This window comes from Somniosus microcephalus, chromosome 5 (genome assembly GCF_052327205.1).
Source record: "Somniosus microcephalus isolate GS21.2 chromosome 5, FLI_Smic_1.0, whole genome shotgun sequence".
Lineage (NCBI taxonomy): Eukaryota > Metazoa > Chordata > Chondrichthyes > Squaliformes > Somniosidae > Somniosus > Somniosus microcephalus.
In genome coordinates, this window is record NC_140991.1 from 8,172,599 (window position 1) to 8,191,314 (window position 18,716).

Consider the following 18,716-nt stretch of genomic DNA (forward strand, 5'->3'; position numbering starts at 1 on the left):
CCCTCCAACAGTGCAGCGCTCCCTCAGTACTGCCCCTCCGACAGTGCGGCGCTCCCTCAGTACTGCCCCTCCGACAGTGCTACGCTCCCTCAGTACTGCCCCTCTGACAGTGCAGCGCTCCCTCAGTACTGCCCCTCCGACAGTGTAGCGCTCCCTCAGTACTTCCCGTCCAACAGTGTAGCGCTCCCTCAGTACTTCCCCTCCAACAGTGCAGCGCTCCGTCAGTACTGCCCCTCCGACAGTGCTGCGCTCCCTCAGTAATGACCCTCCAACAGGGCGGCACTCCCTCAGTACTGACCCTCCGACAGTGCGGCGCTCCCTCAGTACTGCCCCTCCGACAGTGCAGCGCTCCCTCAGTACTGCCCCTCCGACAGTGCAGCACTCCCTCAGTTTGCCCCTCCTACAGTGCAGCGCTCCCTCAGTACTGCCCCTCCAACAGTGCAACTCCCCCTCAGTACTGACCCTCCGACAGTGCAGCGCTCTGTCAGTACTGCCCCTCCGACAGTGCAGCGCTCCCTCAGTACTGCCCCTCCGACAGTGCAGCACTCCTTCAGTACTGCCCCTCCGACAGTGCAGCACTCCCTCAGTACTGCCCCTCCGACAGTGCCGCGCTCTCTCAGTACTGACCCTCCGACATTGCAGTGCTCCCTCAGTACTGCCCGTCCTACAGTCCAACTCTCCCTCAGTACTGCCCCTCTGACAGTGCAGCACTCCCTCAGTTCTGACCCTCTGACAGTGCAGCGCTCTCTCAGTACTGACCCTTCGACAGTGCGGCGCTCCCTCAGTACTGCTCCTCCGACTGTGCAGCGCTCCCTCAGTACTGCCCCTGTAATAGTGCAGCGCTCCCTCAGTACTGCCCCTCCAACAGTGCAGCGCTCCCTCAGTACTGCCCCCCGGCAGTGCAGCGCTCCCTCAGTACTGCCCCTCCAACAGCACAGCGCTCCCTCAGTACTGCCCCTCGAACAGTGCTGCGCTCCCTCAGTACTGCCGCTCCGACAGTGCAGCGCTCCCTCAGTACTGCCCCTGTAATAGTGCAGCGCTCCCTCAGTACTGCCCCTCCAACAGTGCAGCGCTCCCTCAGTACTGCCCCTCTGACAGTGCAGCGCTCCCTCAGTACTGCCCCTCCAACAGTGCAGCGCTCCCTCAGTGTTGCCCCTCCGACAGTGCAGCACTCCCTCAGTACTGCCCCTCCGACAGTGCAGCACTCCCTCAGTGCTGCCCCTCCAACAGTTCAGGTCTCCCTCAGTACTGCCCCTCTGACAGTGCAGCACTCCCTCAGTACTGACCCACCGACAGTGCAGTGCTCCTGCAGTACTGCCCCTGTAATAGTGCAGCGCTCCCTCAGTACTGCCCCTCCAACAGTGCAGCGCTCCCTCAGTACTGCCCCTCCGACAGTGCAGCGCTCCCTCAGTACTGCCCCTCCAACAGTGCAGCGCTCCCTCAGTACTGCCCCTCCGACAGTGCACCGCTCCCTCAGTACTGCCCCTCCGACAGTGCAGCACTCCCTCAGTACTGCCCCTCCGACAGTGCAGCGCTCCCTCAGTACTGAACCTCCGACAGTGCAGGTCTCCCTCAGTACTGCCCCTCTGACAGTGCAGCACTCCCTCAGTACTGACCCACCGACAGTGCAGTGCTCCCTCAGTACTGCCCCTCCGACAGTGCAGCGCTCCCTCAGTACAGACCCTCCGTCACTGCGGCGCTCCCTCAGTACTGCCCTTCCGCCAGTGCAGCGCTCCCTCAGTACTTACCCTCCGACAATACGGCACTCCCTCAGTACTGCCCCTCCGACAGTGCAGCACTCCCTCAGTACTGCCCCTCCGACAGTGCAGCGCTCCCTCAGTACTGCCCCTCTGACAGTGCAGCACTCCCTCATTACTGCCTCTCACAGTGCGGCGCTCCATCAGTACTGCCCCTCCGACTGTGCAGCGCTCCCTCATTACTGCCCTTCCGCTAGTGTAGCACTCCCTCAGTACTGCCCCTCTGACAGTGCAGCGCTCCATCAGTACGGCTCCTCCGACAGTGCGGCGCTCCCTCAGTACTGCCCCTCCGACAGTGCTGCGCTCCCTCAGTACTGCCCCTCTCACAGTGCAGCACTCCCTCAGTTCTGACCCTCCGTCAGTGCCGCGCTCCCTCAGTACTGACCCTCCGACAGTGCAGCACTCCCTCAGTACTGCCCCTCCGACAGTGCAGCACTCCCTCATTACTGCCCCTCTCACAGTGCGGCGCTCCATCAGTACTGCCCCTCCTACAGTGCAGCACTCTCTCAGTTTGCCCCTCCTAGAGTGCAGCGCTCCCTCAGTACTGCTGCTCCAACAGTGCAGCGCTCCCTCAGTACTGCCCCTCCGACAGTGCGGCGCTCCCTCAGTACTGCCCCTCCGACAGTGCTACGCTCCCTCAGTACTGCCCCTCTCACAGTGCAGCGCTCCCTCGGTACTGCCCCTCCGACAGTGTAGCGCTCCCTCAGTACTTCCCCTCCAACAGTGCAGCGCTCCCTCAGTACTGCCCCTCCGACAGTGTAGCGCTCCCTCAGTACATCCCCTCCAACAGTGTAGCGCTCCCTCAGTACTTCCCCTCCAACAGTGCAGCGCTCCGTCAGTACTGCCCCTCCGACAGTGCTGCGCTCCCTCAGTAATGACCCTCCAACAGGGCGGCACTCCCTCAGTACTGACCCTCCGACAGTGCGGCGCTCCCTCAGTACTGCCCCTCCGACAGTGCAGCGCTCCCTCAGTACTGCCCCTCCGACAGTGCAGCACTCCCTCAGTTTGCCCCTCCTACAGTGCAGCGCTCCCTCAGTACTGCCCCTCCAACAGTGCAACTCCCCCTCAGTACTGACCCTCCGACAGTGTAGCGCTCTGTCAGTACTGCCCCTCCGACAGTGCAGCGCTCTGTCAGTACTGCCCCTCCGACAGTGCAGCGCTCCCTCAGTACTGCCCCTCCGACAGTGCAGCACTCCTTCAGTACTGCCCCTCCGACAGTGCAGCACTCCCTCAGTACTGCCCCTCCGACAGTGCCGCGCTCTCTCAGTACTGACCCTCCGACAGTGCAGTGCTCCCTCAGTACTGCCCGTCCTACAGTGCAGCACTCCCTCAGTACTGCCCCTCCAACAGTCCAACTCTCCCTCAGTACTGCCCCTCTGACAGTGCAGCACTCCCTCAGTTCTGACCCTCTGACAGTGCAGCGCTCTCTCAGTACTGACCCTTCGACAGTGCGGCGCTCCCTCACTACTGCTCCTCCGACTGTGCACGCTCCCTGAGTACTGCCCCTCCTACAGTGCAGCGCTCCCTCAGTACTGCCCCTGTAATAGTGCAGCGCTCCCTCAGTACTGCCCCTCCAACAGTGCAGCGCTCCCTCAGTACTGCCCCCCGGCAGTGCAGCGCTCCCTCAGTACTGCCCCTCCAACAGCACAGCGCTCCCTCAGTACTGCCCCTCGAACAGTGCTGCGCTCCCTCAGTACTGCCGCTCCGACAGTGTAGCGCTCCCTCAGTACTGCCCCTGTAATAGTGCAGCGCTCCCTCAGTACTGCCCCTCCAACAGTGCAGCGCTCCCTCAGTACTGCCCCTCTGACAGTGCAGCGCTCCCTCAGTACTGCCCCTCCAACAGTGCAGCGCTCCCTCAGTGCTGCCCCTCCGACAGTGCAGCACTCCCTCAGTACTGCCCCTCCGACAGTGCAGCACTCCCTCAGTGCTGCCCCTCCAACAGTTCAGGTCTCCCTCAGTACTGCCCCTCTGACAGTGCAGCACTCCCTCAGTACTGACCCACCGACAGTGCAGTGCTCCTGCAGTACTGCCCCTGTAATAGTGCAGCGCTCCCTCAGTACTGCCCCTCCAACAGTGCAGCGCTCCCTCAGTACTGCCCCTCCGACAGTGCAGCGCTCCCTCAGTACTGCCCCTCCAACAGTGCAGCGCTCCCTCAGTACTGCCCCTCTGACAGTGCAGCGCTCCCTCAGTACTGACCCACCGACAGTGCAGTGCTCCCTCAGTACTGCCCCTCTGACAGTGCAGCGCTCCCTCAGTACAGACCCTCCGTCACTGCGGCGCTCCCTCAGTACTGCCCTTCCGCCAGTGCAGCGCTCCCTCAGTACTTACCCTCCGACAATACGGCACTCCCTCAGTACTGCCCCTCCGACAGTGCAGCACTCCCTCAGTACTGCCCCTCCGACAGTGCAGCGCTCCCTCAGTACTGCCCCTCTGACAGTGCAGCACTCCCTCATTACTGCCTCTCACAGTGCGGCGCTCCATCAGTACTGCCCCTCCGACTGTGCAGCGCTCCCTCAGTACTGCCCTTCCGCTAGTGTAGCACTCCCTCAGTACTGCCCCTCTGACAGTGCAGCGCTCCATCAGTACGGCTCCTCCGACAGTGCGGCGCTCCCTCAGTACTGCCCCTCCGACAGTGCTGCGCTCCCTCAGTACTGCCCCTCTCACAGTGCAGCACTCCCTCAGTTCTGACCCTCCGTCAGTGCCGCGCTCCCTCAGTACTGACCCTCCGACAGTGTAGCGCTCCCTCAGTAGTTCCCCTCCAACAGTGCAGCGCTCCCTCAGTACTGCCCCTCCGACAGTGCTGCGCTCTCTCAGTACTGCACCTCCGTCAGTGCCGCGCTCTCTCAGTACTGACCCTCCGACAGTGTAGCGCTCCCTCAGTACTGCCCCCCGGCAGTGCTGCGCTCCCTCAGTACTGCCCCTCCGACAGTGCAGCGCTCCCTCAGTACTGCCCCTCCGACTGTGCAGCGCTCCCTCAGTACTGCCCCCTGGCAGTGCACCGCTCCCTCAGTTCTGCCCCTCCAACAGTGCAGCGCTCCCTCAGTACTGCCCCTCCGACAGTGCGGCGCTCCCTCAGTACTGCCCCTCCGACAGTGCTACGCTCCCTCAGTACTGCCCCTCTGACAGTGCAGCGCTCCCTCAGTACTGCCCCTCCGACAGTGTAGCGCTCCCTCAGTACTTCCCGTCCAACAGTGTAGCGCTCCCTCAGTACTTCCCCTCCAACAGTGCAGCGCTCCGTCAGTACTGCCCCTCCGACAGTGCTGCGCTCCCTCAGTAATGACCCTCCAACAGGGCGGCACTCCCTCAGTACTGACCCTCCGACAGTGCGGCGCTCCCTCAGTACTGCCCCTCCGACAGTGCAGCGCTCCCTCAGTACTGCCCCTCCGACAGTGCAGCACTCCCTCAGTTTGCCCCTCCTACAGTGCAGCGCTCCCTCAGTACTGCCCCTCCAACAGTGCAACTCCCCCTCAGTACTGACCCTCCGACAGTGCAGCGCTCTGTCAGTACTGCCCCTCCGACAGTGCAGCGCTCCCTCAGTACTGCCCCTCCGACAGTGCAGCACTCCTTCAGTACTGCCCCTCCGACAGTGCAGCACTCCCTCAGTACTGCCCCTCCGACAGTGCCGCGCTCTCTCAGTACTGACCCTCCGACATTGCAGTGCTCCCTCAGTACTGCCCGTCCTACAGTGCAGCACTCCCTCAGTACTGCCCCTCCAACAGTCCAACTCTCCCTCAGTACTGCCCCTCTGACAGTGCAGCACTCCCTCAGTTCTGACCCTCTGACAGTGCAGCGCTCTCTCAGTACTGACCCTTCGACAGTGCGGCGCTCCCTCAGTACTGCTCCTCCGACTGTGCAGCGCTCCCTGAGTACTGCCCCTCCTACAGTGCAGCGCTCCCTCAGTACTGCCCCTGTAATAGTGCAGCGCTCCCTCAGTACTGCCCCTCCAACAGTGCAGCGCTCCCTCAGTACTGCCCCCCGGCAGTGCAGCGCTCCCTCAGTACTGCCCCTCCAACAGCACAGCGCTCCCTCAGTACTGCCCCTCGAACAGTGCTGCGCTCCCTCAGTACTGCCGCTCCGACAGTGCAGCGCTCCCTCAGTACTGCCCCTGTAATAGTGCAGCGCTCCCTCAGTACTGCCCCTCCAACAGTGCAGCGCTCCCTCAGTACTGCCCCTCTGACAGTGCAGCGCTCCCTCAGTACTGCCCCTCCAACAGTGCAGCGCTCCCTCAGTGCTGCCCCTCCGACAGTGCAGCACTCCCTCAGTACTGCCCCTCCGACAGTGCAGCACTCCCTCAGTGCTGCCCCTCCAACAGTTCAGGTCTCCCTCAGTACTGCCCCTCTGACAGTGCAGCACTCCCTCAGTACTGACCCACCGACAGTGCAGTGCTCCTGCAGTACTGCCCCTGTAATAGTGCAGCGCTCCCTCAGTACTGCCCCTCCAACAGTGCAGCGCTCCCTCAGTACTGCCCCTCCGACAGTGCAGCGCTCCCTCAGTACTGCCCCTCCAACAGTGCAGCGCTCCCTCAGTACTGCCCCTCCGACAGTGCACCGCTCCCTCAGTACTGCCCCTCCGACAGTGCAGCACTCCCTCAGTACTGCCCCTCCGACAGTGCAGCGCTCCCTCAGTACTGAACCTCCGACATTGCAGCTCTCCCTCAGTCCTGCCCCTCTGACAGTGCAGCGCTCCATCAGTACGGCTCCTCCGACGGTGCGGCGCTCCCTCAGTACTGCCCCTCCGACAGTGCTGCGCTCCCTCAGTACTGCCCCTCTCACAGTGCAGCGCTCCCTCAGTACTGCCCTCCGACAGTGCAGCGCTCCCTCAGGACTACCCCTCCGACAGTGCAGCAGTCCCTCAGTACTGCCCCTCCGACAGTGCAGCGCTCCCTCGGTACTGCCCCTCCGACAGTGCAGCTCTCCCTCAGTAATGACCCTCCAACAGGGCGGCACTCCCTCAGTACTGACCCTCCGACAGTGCGGCGCTCCCTCAGTACTGCCCCTCCGACAGTGCAGCGCTCCCTCAGTACTGCCCCTCCGACAGTGCAGCACTCCCTCAGTTTGCCCCTCCTACAGTGCAGCGCTCCCTCAGTACTGCCCCTCCAACAGTGCAACTCCCCCTCAGTACTGACCCTCCGACAGTGTAGCGCTCTGTCAGTACTGCCCCTCCGACAGTGCAGCGCTCTGTCAGTACTGCCCCTCCGACAGTGCAGCGCTCCCTCAGTACTGCCCCTCCGACAGTGCAGCACTCCTTCAGTACTGCCCCTCCGACAGTGCAGCACTCCCTCAGTACTGCCCCTCCGACAGTGCCGCGCTCTCTCAGTACTGACCCTCCGACAGTGCAGTGCTCCCTCAGTACTGCCCGTCCTACAGTGCAGCACTCCCTCAGTACTGCCCCTCCAACAGTCCAACTCTCCCTCAGTACTGCCCCTCTGACAGTGCAGCACTCCCTCAGTTCTGACCCTCTGACAGTGCAGCGCTCTCTCAGTACTGACCCTTCGACAGTGCGGCGCTCCCTCAGTACTGCTCCTCCGACTGTGCAGCGCTCCCTGAGTACTGCCCCTCCTGCAGTGCAGCGCTCACTCAGTACTGCCCCTCCCACAGTGCAGCGCTCCCTCAGTATTGCCCCTCCGACAGTGCAGCGCTCCCTCAGTACTGCCCTTCCAACAGTGCAGCGCTCCCTCAGTACTGCCCCCCGGCAGTGCAGCGCTCCCTCAGTACTGCCCCTCCAACAGCACAGCGCTCCCTCAGTACTGCCCCTCGAACAGTGCTGCGCTCCCTCAGTACTGCCGCTCCGACAGTGCAGCGCTCCCTCAGTACTGCCCCTGTAATAGTGCAGCGCTCCCTCAGTACTGCCCCTCCAACAGTGCAGCGCTCCCTCAGTACTGCCCCCCGGCAGTGCAGCGCTCCCTCAGTACTGCCCCTCCAACAGCACAGCGCTCCCTCAGTACTGCCCCTCGAACAGTGCTGCGCTCCCTCAGTACTGCCGCTCCGACAGTGCAGCGCTCCCTCGGTACTGCCCCTGTAATAGTGCAGCGCTCCCTCAGTACTGCCCCTCCAACAGTGCAGCGCTCCCTCAGTACTGCCCCTCTGACAGTGCAGCGCTCCCTCAGTACTGCCCCTCCAACAGTGCAGCGCTCCCTCAGTGCTGCCCCTCCGACAGTGCAGCACTCCCTCAGTACTGCCCCTCCGACAGTGCAGCACTCCCTCAGTGCTGCCCCTCCAACAGTTCAGGTCTCCCTCAGTACTGCCCCTCTGACAGTGCAGCACTCCCTCAGTACTGACCCACCGACAGTGCAGTGCTCCTGTAGTACTGCCCCTGTAATAGTGCAGCGCTCCCTCAGTACTGCCCCTCCAACAGTGCAGCGCTCCCTCAGTACTGCCCCTCCGACAGTGCAGCGCTCCCTCAGTACTGCCCCTCCAACAGTGCAGCGCTCCCTCAGTACTGCCCCTCCGACAGTGCAGCGCTCCCTCAGTACTGCCCCTCCGACAGTGCAGCACTCCCTCAGTACTGCCCCTCCGACAGTGCAGCGCTCCCTCAGTACTGAACCTCCGACAGTGCAGGTCTCCCTCAGTACTGCCCCTCTGACAGTGCAGCACTCCCTCAGTACTGACCCACCGACAGTGCAGTGCTCCCTCAGTACTGCCCCTCTGACAGTGCAGCGCTCCCTCAGTACAGACCCTCCGTCACTGCGGCGCTCCCTCAGTACTGCCCTTCCGCCAGTGCAGCGCTCCCTCAGTACTTACCCTCCGACAATACGGCACTCCCTCAGTACTGCCCCTCCGACAGTGCAGCACTCCCTCAGTACTGCCCCTCCGACAGTGCAGCGCTCCCTCAGTACTGCCCCTCTGACAGTGCAGCACTCCCTCATTACTGCCTCTCACAGTGCGGCGCTCCATCAGTACTGGCCCTCCGACTGTGCAGCGCTCCCTCAGTACTGCCCTTCCGCTAGTGTAGCACTCCCTCAGTACTGCCCCTCTGACAGTGCAGCGCTCCATCAGTACGGCTCCTCCGACAGTGCGGCGCTCCCTCAGTACTGCCCCTCCGACAGTGCTGCGCTCCCTCAGTACTGCCCCTCTCACAGTGCAGCACTCCCTCAGTTCTGACCCTCCGTCAGTGCCGCGCTCCCTCAGTACTGACCCTCCGACAGTGTAGCGCTCCCTCAGTACTTCCCCTCCAACAGTGCAGCGCTCCCTCAGTACTGCCCCTCCGACAGTGCTGCGCTCTCTCAGTACTGCACCTCCGTCAGTGCCGCGCTCTCTCAGTACTGACCCTCCGACAGTGTAGCGCTCCCTCAGTACTGCCCCCCGGCAGTGCTGCGCTCCCTCAGTACTGCCCCTCCGACAGTGCAGCGCTCCCTCAGTACTGCCCCTCCGACTGTGCAGCGCTCCCTCAGTACTGCCCCCTGGCAGTGCACCGCTCCCTCAGTTCTGCCCCTCCAACAGTGCAGCGCTCCCTCAGTACTGCCCCTCGGACAGTGCTGCGCTCCCTCAGTACTGCCCCTCCGACAGTGCAGTGCTCCCTCAGTACTGCCCCTCCTACAATGCAACATTCCCTCAGTACTGCCCCTCCGACAGTGCAGCGCTCCCTCAGTACTGCCCCTCCAATAGTGCAGCGCTCCCTCAGTACTGCTCTCCGACAGTGCAGCGCTCCCTCAGGACTACCCCTCCGACAGTGAACCAGTCCCTCAGTACTGCCCCTCCGACAGTGCAGCACTCCCTCAGTTCTGACCCTCCGACAGTGCAGCGCTCCCTCAGTACTGACCCTCCGACAGTGCAGCGCTCCCTCAGTACTGCCCCTCCGACAGTGCTGCGCTCTCTCAGTTCTGCCCCTCCAACAGTGCAGCGCTCCCTCAGTACTGCCCCTCGGACAGTGCTGCGCTCCCTCAGTACTGCCCCTCCGACAGTGCAGTGCTCCCTCAGTACTGCCCCTCCTACAGTGCAACATTCCCTCAGTACTGCACCTCCGACAGTGCAGCGTTCCCTCAGTACTGCCCCTCCAATAGTGCAGCGCTCCCTCAGTACTGCCCCTCCTACAGTGCAACATTCCCTCAGTACTGCCCCTCCGACAGTGCATCGCTCCCTCAGTACTGCCCCTCCAATAGTGCAGCACTCCCTCAGTACTGCCCCTTTGACAGTGCGGTGCTCGCTCAGTAATGACCCTCCAACAGGGCGGCACTCCCTCAGTACTGACCCTCCGACAGTGCGGCGCTCCCTCAGTACTGCCCCTCCGACAGTGCAGCGCTCCCTCAGTGCTGCCCCTCCGACAGTGCAGCACTCCCTCAGTTTGCCCCTCCTACAGTGCAGCGCTCCCTCAGTACTGCCCCTCCAACAGTGCAACGCTCCCTCAACACTGCCCTTCCAACAGTGCAGCGCTCTCTCAGTACTGCCCCTCCGACAGTGCTGCGCTCCCTCAGTACTGCCCCTCCGACATTGCAGCTCTCCCTCAGTCCTGCCCCTCTGACAGTGCAGCGCTCCATCAGTACGGCTCCTCCGACGGTGCGGCGCTCCCTCAGTACTGCCCCTCCGACAGTGCTGCGCTCCCTCAGTACTGCCTCTCTCACAGTGCAGCGCTCCCTCAGTACTGCCCTCCGACAGTGCAGCGCTCCCTCAGGACTACCCCTCCGACAGTGCAGCAGTCCCTCAGTACTGCCCCTCCGACAGTGCAGCGCTCCCTCGGTACTGCCCCTCCGACAGTGCAGCTCTCCCTCAGTACTGCCCTCCGACAGTGCAGCGCTCCCTCAGGACTACCCCTCCGACAGTGCAGCAGTCCCTCAGCTCTGACCCTCCGACAGTGCAGCGCTCCCTCAGTACTGACCCTCCGACAGTGCAGCGCTCCCTCAGTACTGCCCCTCCGACAGTGCTGCGCTCTCTCAGTACTGCCCCTCCGACAGTGTAGCGCTCCCTCAGTACTTCCCCTCCAACAGTGCAGCGCTCCCTCAGTACTGCACCTCCGACAGTGCCGCGCTCTCTCAGTACTGACCCTCCGACAGTGTAGCGCTCCCTCAGTACTGCCCCTCCAACAGTGCAGCGCTCTGTCAGTACTGCCCCTCCGACAGTGCGCCGCTCCCTCAGTACTGCCCCCCGGCAGTGCTGCGCTCCCTCAGTACTGCCCCTCCGACAGTGCAGCGCTCCCTCAGTACTGCCCCTCCGACTGTGCAGCGCTCCCTCAGTACTGCCCCCTGGCAGTGCACCGCTCTGTCAGTTCTGCCCCTCCAACAGTGCAGCGCTCCCTCAGTACTGCCCCTCGGACAGTGCTGCGCTCCCTCAGTACTGCCCCTCCGACAGTGCAGTGCTCCCTCAGTACTGCCCCTCCTACAGTGCAACATTCCCTCAGTACTGCCCCTCCGACAGTGCAGCGCTCCCTCAGTACTGCCCCTCCAATAGTGCAGCGCTCCCTCAGTACTGACCCTCCAACAGTGCAGTGCTCCTGCAGTACTGACCCTCCGACAGTGCAGCACTCCCTCAGTACTGCCCCTCCGACAGTGCCACGCTCTCTCTGTACTGACCCTCTGACTGTAGCACTCCCTCAGTACTGCCCCTCCGACAGTGCAGCGTTCCCTCAGTACGGCCCCTCCGACTTTGAGTCATAGGCCTAGAAGTTCACTGGCGTCCCGTTTGGGGCGCTGCAACTGAATATCGCAGCCTGACGCTGCGGCACGGCGCGCTGCGGTACTGCAGGCCTTCCTCTGCTTCTTAAAGGGGAGCGGCCTGCACCAGCGTGATCGGAGATCGCGAGTGCTGGCAAAAGAGCCCGGCACCGAGGAGAAGTGCCGGGCTCTTGAGACACAGCCGGCACTGCCCGGGGGGGGGGGGGGCGGGGGGCTCAGGAGGCCGGGGACGGCGGCGCGAGGAGCTGCTGGCAGGCGGCCACCGAAAAAAATGGCCGCCCCGCACCTCCCCTTTAATTTGCGCCGCTACCACTGCAGGTAGGCACTCCTGAACTGGTCGCAAACAGCGGGGGGCGCGACCAAATATTGCATTCGGGGCGCAGCGCTACAGGCTAACACCGCCATTAGTGCCCCGCTAAATTTTGCGGGAGGCGTGGCCAGTGGCGCTAAATCCACTAAGTGCCCACTTTGGGCGCTAACTGGTGGCGCAGCCCACTCAATTTCTAGGCCATAGAGTTATACAGCACAGAAATAGGCCCTTCAGCCCATCGTGTCGGCGCCGGCCATCAAGCCCTGTCTATTCTAATCCCATTTTCCAGCATTTGGTCCGTAGCCTTGTATGCTATGGCATTTCAAGTGCTCACCTAAATGCTTCTTGAATGTTGTGAGGGTTCCTGCCTCTACCACCCTTTCAGGCAGTGAGTTCCAGATTCCAACCACCCTCTGGGTGAGAAAGTTCTTCCTCAAATCCCCTCTAAACCTCCTGCCCCTTACCCTGAATCTATGTCCCCTGGTTATTGACCCCTCTACTAAGGGGAAAAGTTCCTTTCTATCTACCCTATCCGTGCCCCTCATAATTTTGTACACCCCAATCAGGTCCCCCCTCAGCCTTCTCTGCTCCAAGGAAAACAACCCCAGCCTGTCCAGTCTTTCTGCATAGCTGAAGCGCTCCAGCCCAGGTAACATAGAAACATAGAAGATAGGAGCAGGAGTAGGCCATTCGGCCCCTCGAGCCTGTCCGCCATTTAATGAGATCATGGCTGATCATCCAAATTCAGTACCCTGTCGCTGCTTTCTCCCCATATCCCTTGATCCCTTTAGCCTTAAGAAATATATCTAACTCCTTCTTGAATATATTTAATAAGTTGGCCTCAACTGCCTTCTGTGGTAGAGAATTCCACAGGTTCACCACTCTCTGGGTGAAGAAATTCCTCCTCATCTCTGTCCTAAATGGCTTACCCCTTATCCTTAGACTGTGACCCCTGGTTCTGGACTCCTCCGCCATCGGGAACATCCTTCCTGCATCTAATCTATCTAGTCCTGTTAGAATTTTATAAATTTCAATGAGATCCCCCTCATTCTTCTAAACTCCAGCGAATATAATCATTCGTCATGATGCGCCATCAATTACCCAAAAGACTGAGGTTAAGCGAGTAACAACCAGGCTTTTATTAACTAAAGAATGAAGGTCTTGTCTCGAGTGGTCGACCCGTCCAGAATACTAAGGGACTGGGAGGTAGTCACTTATATACCTGGAATAGTGGGAGGAGTCAGCTGAGGCATGTCCAGACCTGTACCTAGTGGAATACACATACACATACAGACAGGTATAACAGTGGTTTACCACACGTCATTCCTGCCATCCCAGGTATCAGCCTGGTGAATCTTCGCTGCACTCCCTCCATGGCAAGAACATCCTTCCTCAGATAAGGCGACCAAAACTGCACACAATACTCAAGGTGTGGTCTCACCAAGGCTCTGTACAACTGCAGCAAGACATCCTTACTCATGCACTCGAATCCTCTTGCTATGAAGACCAACATACCATTTACCTTCTTAACCGCCTGCTGCACCTGCATGCTTACCTTCAGCAACTGGTGCTCAAGGACACCCACGTCTCGTTGCACTTCCCCTTTTCCCAATCTATTGCCATTCAGATAATAATCTGTCTTCCTGTTTTTGCCACCAAAGTAGATAACCTCACATTTATCCACATTATTCTGCATTTGCCATGCATCTGCCCAATCACCCAACCTGTCCAAATCATACTGGAGTTTCTCTGCATCCTCCTCACAGCACACACGCCCACCCAGCTTTGTGTCATCTGCAAACTTGGAGATATTACATCTAGTTCCCTCGTCTAGATCATTAATATATATTGTGAATAGCTGGGGTCCAAGTACCGATCCCTGCGGTACCCCACTAGTCACTGCCTGCCACTCGGAAAAAGACCCGTTTATTCCAACTCTTTGCTTCCTGTCTGCCAACCAGTTCTCTATCCAAGTCAATACCTTGCCTCCAATCCCATGTTCCTTAACTTTACACGCTAATCTCTTATGCGGGACCTTATCGAAAGCCTTTTGAAAGTCCAAATACACCACATCCACTGGTTCTCCCTTATCTATTCTACCAGTTACATCCTCAAAAAATTCCAGTAGATTATTCAAGCAGGATTTACCTTTTGTAAATCCATGTTGACTTTTTCCGATCCTGCCACTGTTTTCCAAGTGCTCTGCTATTACATCTTTTATAATGGACTCTAGCATTTTCCCCACTACTGATGTCAGGCTTACCAGTCTATAATTCCCCATTTTCTCTCTACCACCTTTTTTGAATAGTGGGGTAACATTAGCTACCCTCCAATCCATGGGAACTGTTCCAGAGTCTATACAATTTTGGAAGATGACCAGCAATGCATCTACTATTTCTGGGGCCACTTCCTTAAGTACCCTGGGATGTAGATTATCAGGCTTTGGGGATTTATCAGCCTTCAATGCTGTCAATTTCCCTAACACCATTTCCCTACAAATACTGATTTAATTCAATTCCTCCCTCTCATCAGACCCTATGCTCCCCAACATCTCTGGGAGGTTATTTGTGTCCTCCTTTGTGAAGACAGAACCAAAGTATGTATTTAATTGGTCGGCCATTTCTTTGTTCCCCATCATAAATTCCCCTGATTCTGACTGCAAGGGACCTACGCTTGACTTCACCAATCTTTTTCTCTTCACATATCTATAGAAGCTTTTACAGTCAGTTTTTATGTTCCCTGCAAGCTTACTCTCATATTCTATTTTCCCCCTCTTAATTAATTCCTTTGTCCTCCTTTGCTGAATCCTAAACTGCTCCCAATCCTCAGGATTATTGCTTTTTCTGGCCAATTTATATGTCCTCTCCTTGGATCTTATGCTATCCCTAATTTCCCTTGTTAGCCACGGTTGAGTCACCTTTTTTGTCTTATTTTTATGCCCAACAGGGATGAACAAATTCTGTAGTTCATCCATGCGATCTTTAAATGTTTGTCATTGCCTATCCACCATCAACCCTTTAAGTAACGTTCCCCAAACCATCCTAGCCAACTCGCGCCTCATACCATTGTAGTTTCCTTTATTTAAATTCAGGACCCTAGTCTCTGAGTCAACTACTTCACTCTCCATCTTAATGAAGAATTCTATCATAGTATGATCGCTCTGCCCCAAGGGGCCTCGCACAACAACATTGCTAATTAACCCTTTCTCATTGCATAATACCCAGACTAAGATGGCCTGATCTCTAGTTGATTCCTCGACATATTGGTCCAAGAAACCATCACATATACACTCTAGGAATTCCTCCTCCACAGTATTGTTACTAATAGGTTAGACCAATCAATATGTAGGTTAAAGTCACCCATGATAACTGCTGTGCCCTTTTATTGCACGTGTCTCTAATTTCCCATTTAATGCCATCCCCAACCTCAGCATTACTGTTTGGGGGTCTGTATGCAACTCCCACTAACATTTTCTGCCCCTTGGTATTTTTCAGCTCTACCCATACAGATTCCACATCATCAGAGCTAATATCCTTCCTTACTATTGTGTTAATCTCTTTAACCAGCAATGCTACCCCACCTCCTTTTCCTTTTTGCCTGTCCTTCCTGAATATTGAATACCCCTGTATGTTGAATTTCCAGTCTGGGTCACCCTGGAGCTATGTCTCCGTATTTCCAATTACATCATATCCGTTTACATCCACCTTATTACGAATGCTCCTCGCATTCAGGCTTGTTTTTTTTAACACTCTTAGTCCTTTTAGAATTATTATTTACTGTAGCCCTGTTTGATTTACACCCTTGATTTCTCTGCCTTCCACTTTTGCTTTTCTCCTTCCTGTCTTTTGTTTCTATCCTTGCTTCCCTTTCCTCTGTCTCCCTGCACAGGTTCCCAACCCCCTGCCATTTTAGTGTAAACCCTCCCCAACAACACTGGCAAACATTCCCCCTAGGACATCGGTCCCGGTCCCACCCAGGTGCAAACCGTTCAGTTTGTACTGGTCCCACCTCCCCCAGAACCGGTTCCAATGTCCCAGGAATTTGAATCCCTCCCCCTTGCACCATTCCTCTAGCCATGTATTCATCTGAAATATCCTTCTATTTCTACTCTGACTAGCATGTGGCACTGGTAGCAATCCTGAGATTACTACCATTGAGGTCCTATTTTTAAATTTACCTCCTAACTCCCTATATTCAGCTTTTCGGACCTCATCCCATTTTCTTACCTATATCGTTGTTACCTATATGCACCACGACAACTGGTTGTTCGCCCTCCCCCTCCAGAATGCCCTGCAGCCGCCCCGAGACATCCTTGACCCTTGCACCAGGGAGGCAACATACCATCCTGGAGTCTCGTTTGCGGCCGCAGAAACGCCTATCTATTCCCCTTACAATAGAATCCCCTATCACTATAGCTCTCCCAATCTTTTTCCTCCCATCCTGTGCAGCAGAACCACCCATGGTGCCAGGAAGTTGGCTGCTGCTGCCTTCCCCCGATAAGCCATCTCCCTCAACAATATCCAAAGTGGTATATCTGTTTGAGAGGGGGATGGCCACAGGGGACCCCTGCACTACCTGCCTGCGCCTACTACTCTGCCTGGTGGTCACCCATTCCCTCCCTGCCTGTGCAGCCTTTACCTGTGGTGTGACCAACTCCCTAAACGTGCTATCCACGATGTCCTCAGCATCGCAAATGCTCCAGTATGTATCCATTCGCAGCTCCAGTGCCACAATGCGGTCTGTCAGTAGCTGCAGCTGGATACACTTCCCGCACACATGGTCATCAGGGACACAAAGTGTGGCTGATTTCCCACATAACGCAGGAGGAGCATGCTACAGGGCCGAGCTGTCCTGCCATGACTTACCCTTTAATTAATTTAAATTAAATCAAATCAATACCACTAATTGCACTACAATTAAATGATATACTCAAGGGCCCTTGGTTATTAGCACTCCCCGATACACAACAGAGACCTTAGAAACTATAACCAAAAAAATTAAGACCTTCTAAATTTTATAAACTAGTAATCTTAACTGTCAAACTATAGAGTAGTATAAATACTCACCTGGCCGTACTCACCCAATCAGCTGCTTCATCTTGCACGTGTCACTTTTTGAATCGTGACGTGGCTCCGGAACGCCTGAGACAGGTAAGCCTCTGTAAAAAAGCCCGCGAAAGTGAGTTTAAGTACTCACTGTACCGCCGCTCTCTGCTCCTCCCGACACTGGCCTGGTGAATCTCCTCTGCACCCTCTCCAATGCAATCACATCCCTCCTATAGTGTGGCGACCAGAACTGCACACAGTATTCCAGCTGTGGCCTAACTAGCGTTTTGTACAGCTCCATCATAACCTCCCTGCTCTTATATTCTATGCCTCGGCTAATGAAGGCAAGTATCCCATATGCCTTTTTAACCACCTTATCTACCTGTCCTGCTGCATTCAGGGATCTATGTACATGCACACCAAGGTCCCTCTGATCCTCTGTCCTTCCTAGGGTCCTATCATTCATTGTGTATTCCCTTGCCTTGTTAGTCTTCCAAAAATGAATCAGCTCACACTTTTCAGGGTTAAATTCCATTTGCCACTGTTCTGCCCATCTGACCAACCCGTCTATATCGTCCTGTGGCCTGAGGCTTCCCTCCTCGCTATTTACCACTCCACCAATTTTCGTGTCATCTGCGAACTTACTGATCATACCTCCTACATTCATATCCAAATCATTAATGTACCCAGCACCGATCCCTGCGGTACACCACTGGACACAGGCTTCCAGTCACAAAAACAACCTTCGACCATCACCCTCTGCCTCCTGCCACTAAGCCAATTTTGGATCCAATGTGCCAAATTGCCCGGGATCCCATGGGCTCTTACCTTCTTGACCAGTCTCCCATGTGGGACTTTGTCAAAAGCCTTACTGAAGTCCATGTAGACTACATCAACTGCACTACCCTCATCCACACACCTAGTCACCCCCTCGAAAAGTTCAATCTAATTGGTTAGACATGCTCTCCCCCTGACAAAGCCAAGTGGTGACTAATTCTGTCCCTCAGAATTTTTTCCAATAATTTCCCTACCACTGACGTTAGGCTCACTGGCCTGTAATTCCCTGGTTTATCCCTACTACCCTTCTTGAATAATGGTACTACGTTAGCTGTCCTCCAGTCCTCTGGCACCTCCCATGTGGCCAGAGAGGTTCTGAAAATTTGTGTCAGAGTCCCTGCAATCTCCTCCCTTGCCTCACACAGCAGCCTGGGATACATCTCGTCTGGACCTGAGGATTTATCCACTTTTAATCCTGCTAAAATCGCTAGTACCTCCTCCCTCTCAATACTAATTTGTTCAAGTATATCACAATCCCCCTGCCTGATTTCTATGCCAACATCGTCCTTCTTCATAGTGAACACAGATGCAAAATATTCATTTAAAACCTCACCCACATCTTCCGGCTCTACACACAGATTGCCCCTCCGACAGTGCAGCACTTCCTCAGTACTGCCCCTCCGACAGTGCAGCGCTCCCTCAGTACTGCCCCTTCGACAGTGCGGCGCTCCCTCAGTACTGCCCCTTCGACAGTGCAGCGCTCCCTCAGTACTGCCCCTTCGACAGTGCAGCGCTCCCTCAGTACTGCCCTTCCGACAGTGCAGCGCTCCCTCAGTACTGCCCCTTCGACAGTGCAGCGCTCCCTCAGTACTGACCCTCCGACAGTGCAGCGCTCCCTCAGTACTGCACTGGGAGTGTTAGCCTGGATTTTGTGCTTGAATCTGTGGAGTGGGACTTGATCCCGCAGCCTTCTGACTCAGAAGCGAGATTGTTATTGCAAATTCAAGCCCTTCCTTTTCAGTCAAAGAGAGTCCCATGGGTTTATAATATAATAATATATCGCCAACAATGACATCACTGTGTAAAATAGGGCTCTAATGTGAGGACATTTTAAATCTGTCTTTAGATCTAACCATGTGACTGGTTCTGCTCTTCGGACCATCCCATTACGCTACATGGCCGCTCGTGTCCCGTTAGCACGAGGCTGCCGCCTGTTGCTTTCC

At 57.0% G+C, this 18,716-nt stretch overlaps 1 protein-coding gene across 4 annotated transcripts in view; it reads left to right on the forward strand.

Annotated features, from left to right (window-relative positions):
- LOC147116852 (tonsoku-like protein) overlaps positions 1-18,716 on the forward strand; it is a 207,801-nt gene that overhangs the window by 155,439 nt on the left and 33,646 nt on the right. The gene's annotated exons all lie outside the window — the stretch shown is intronic.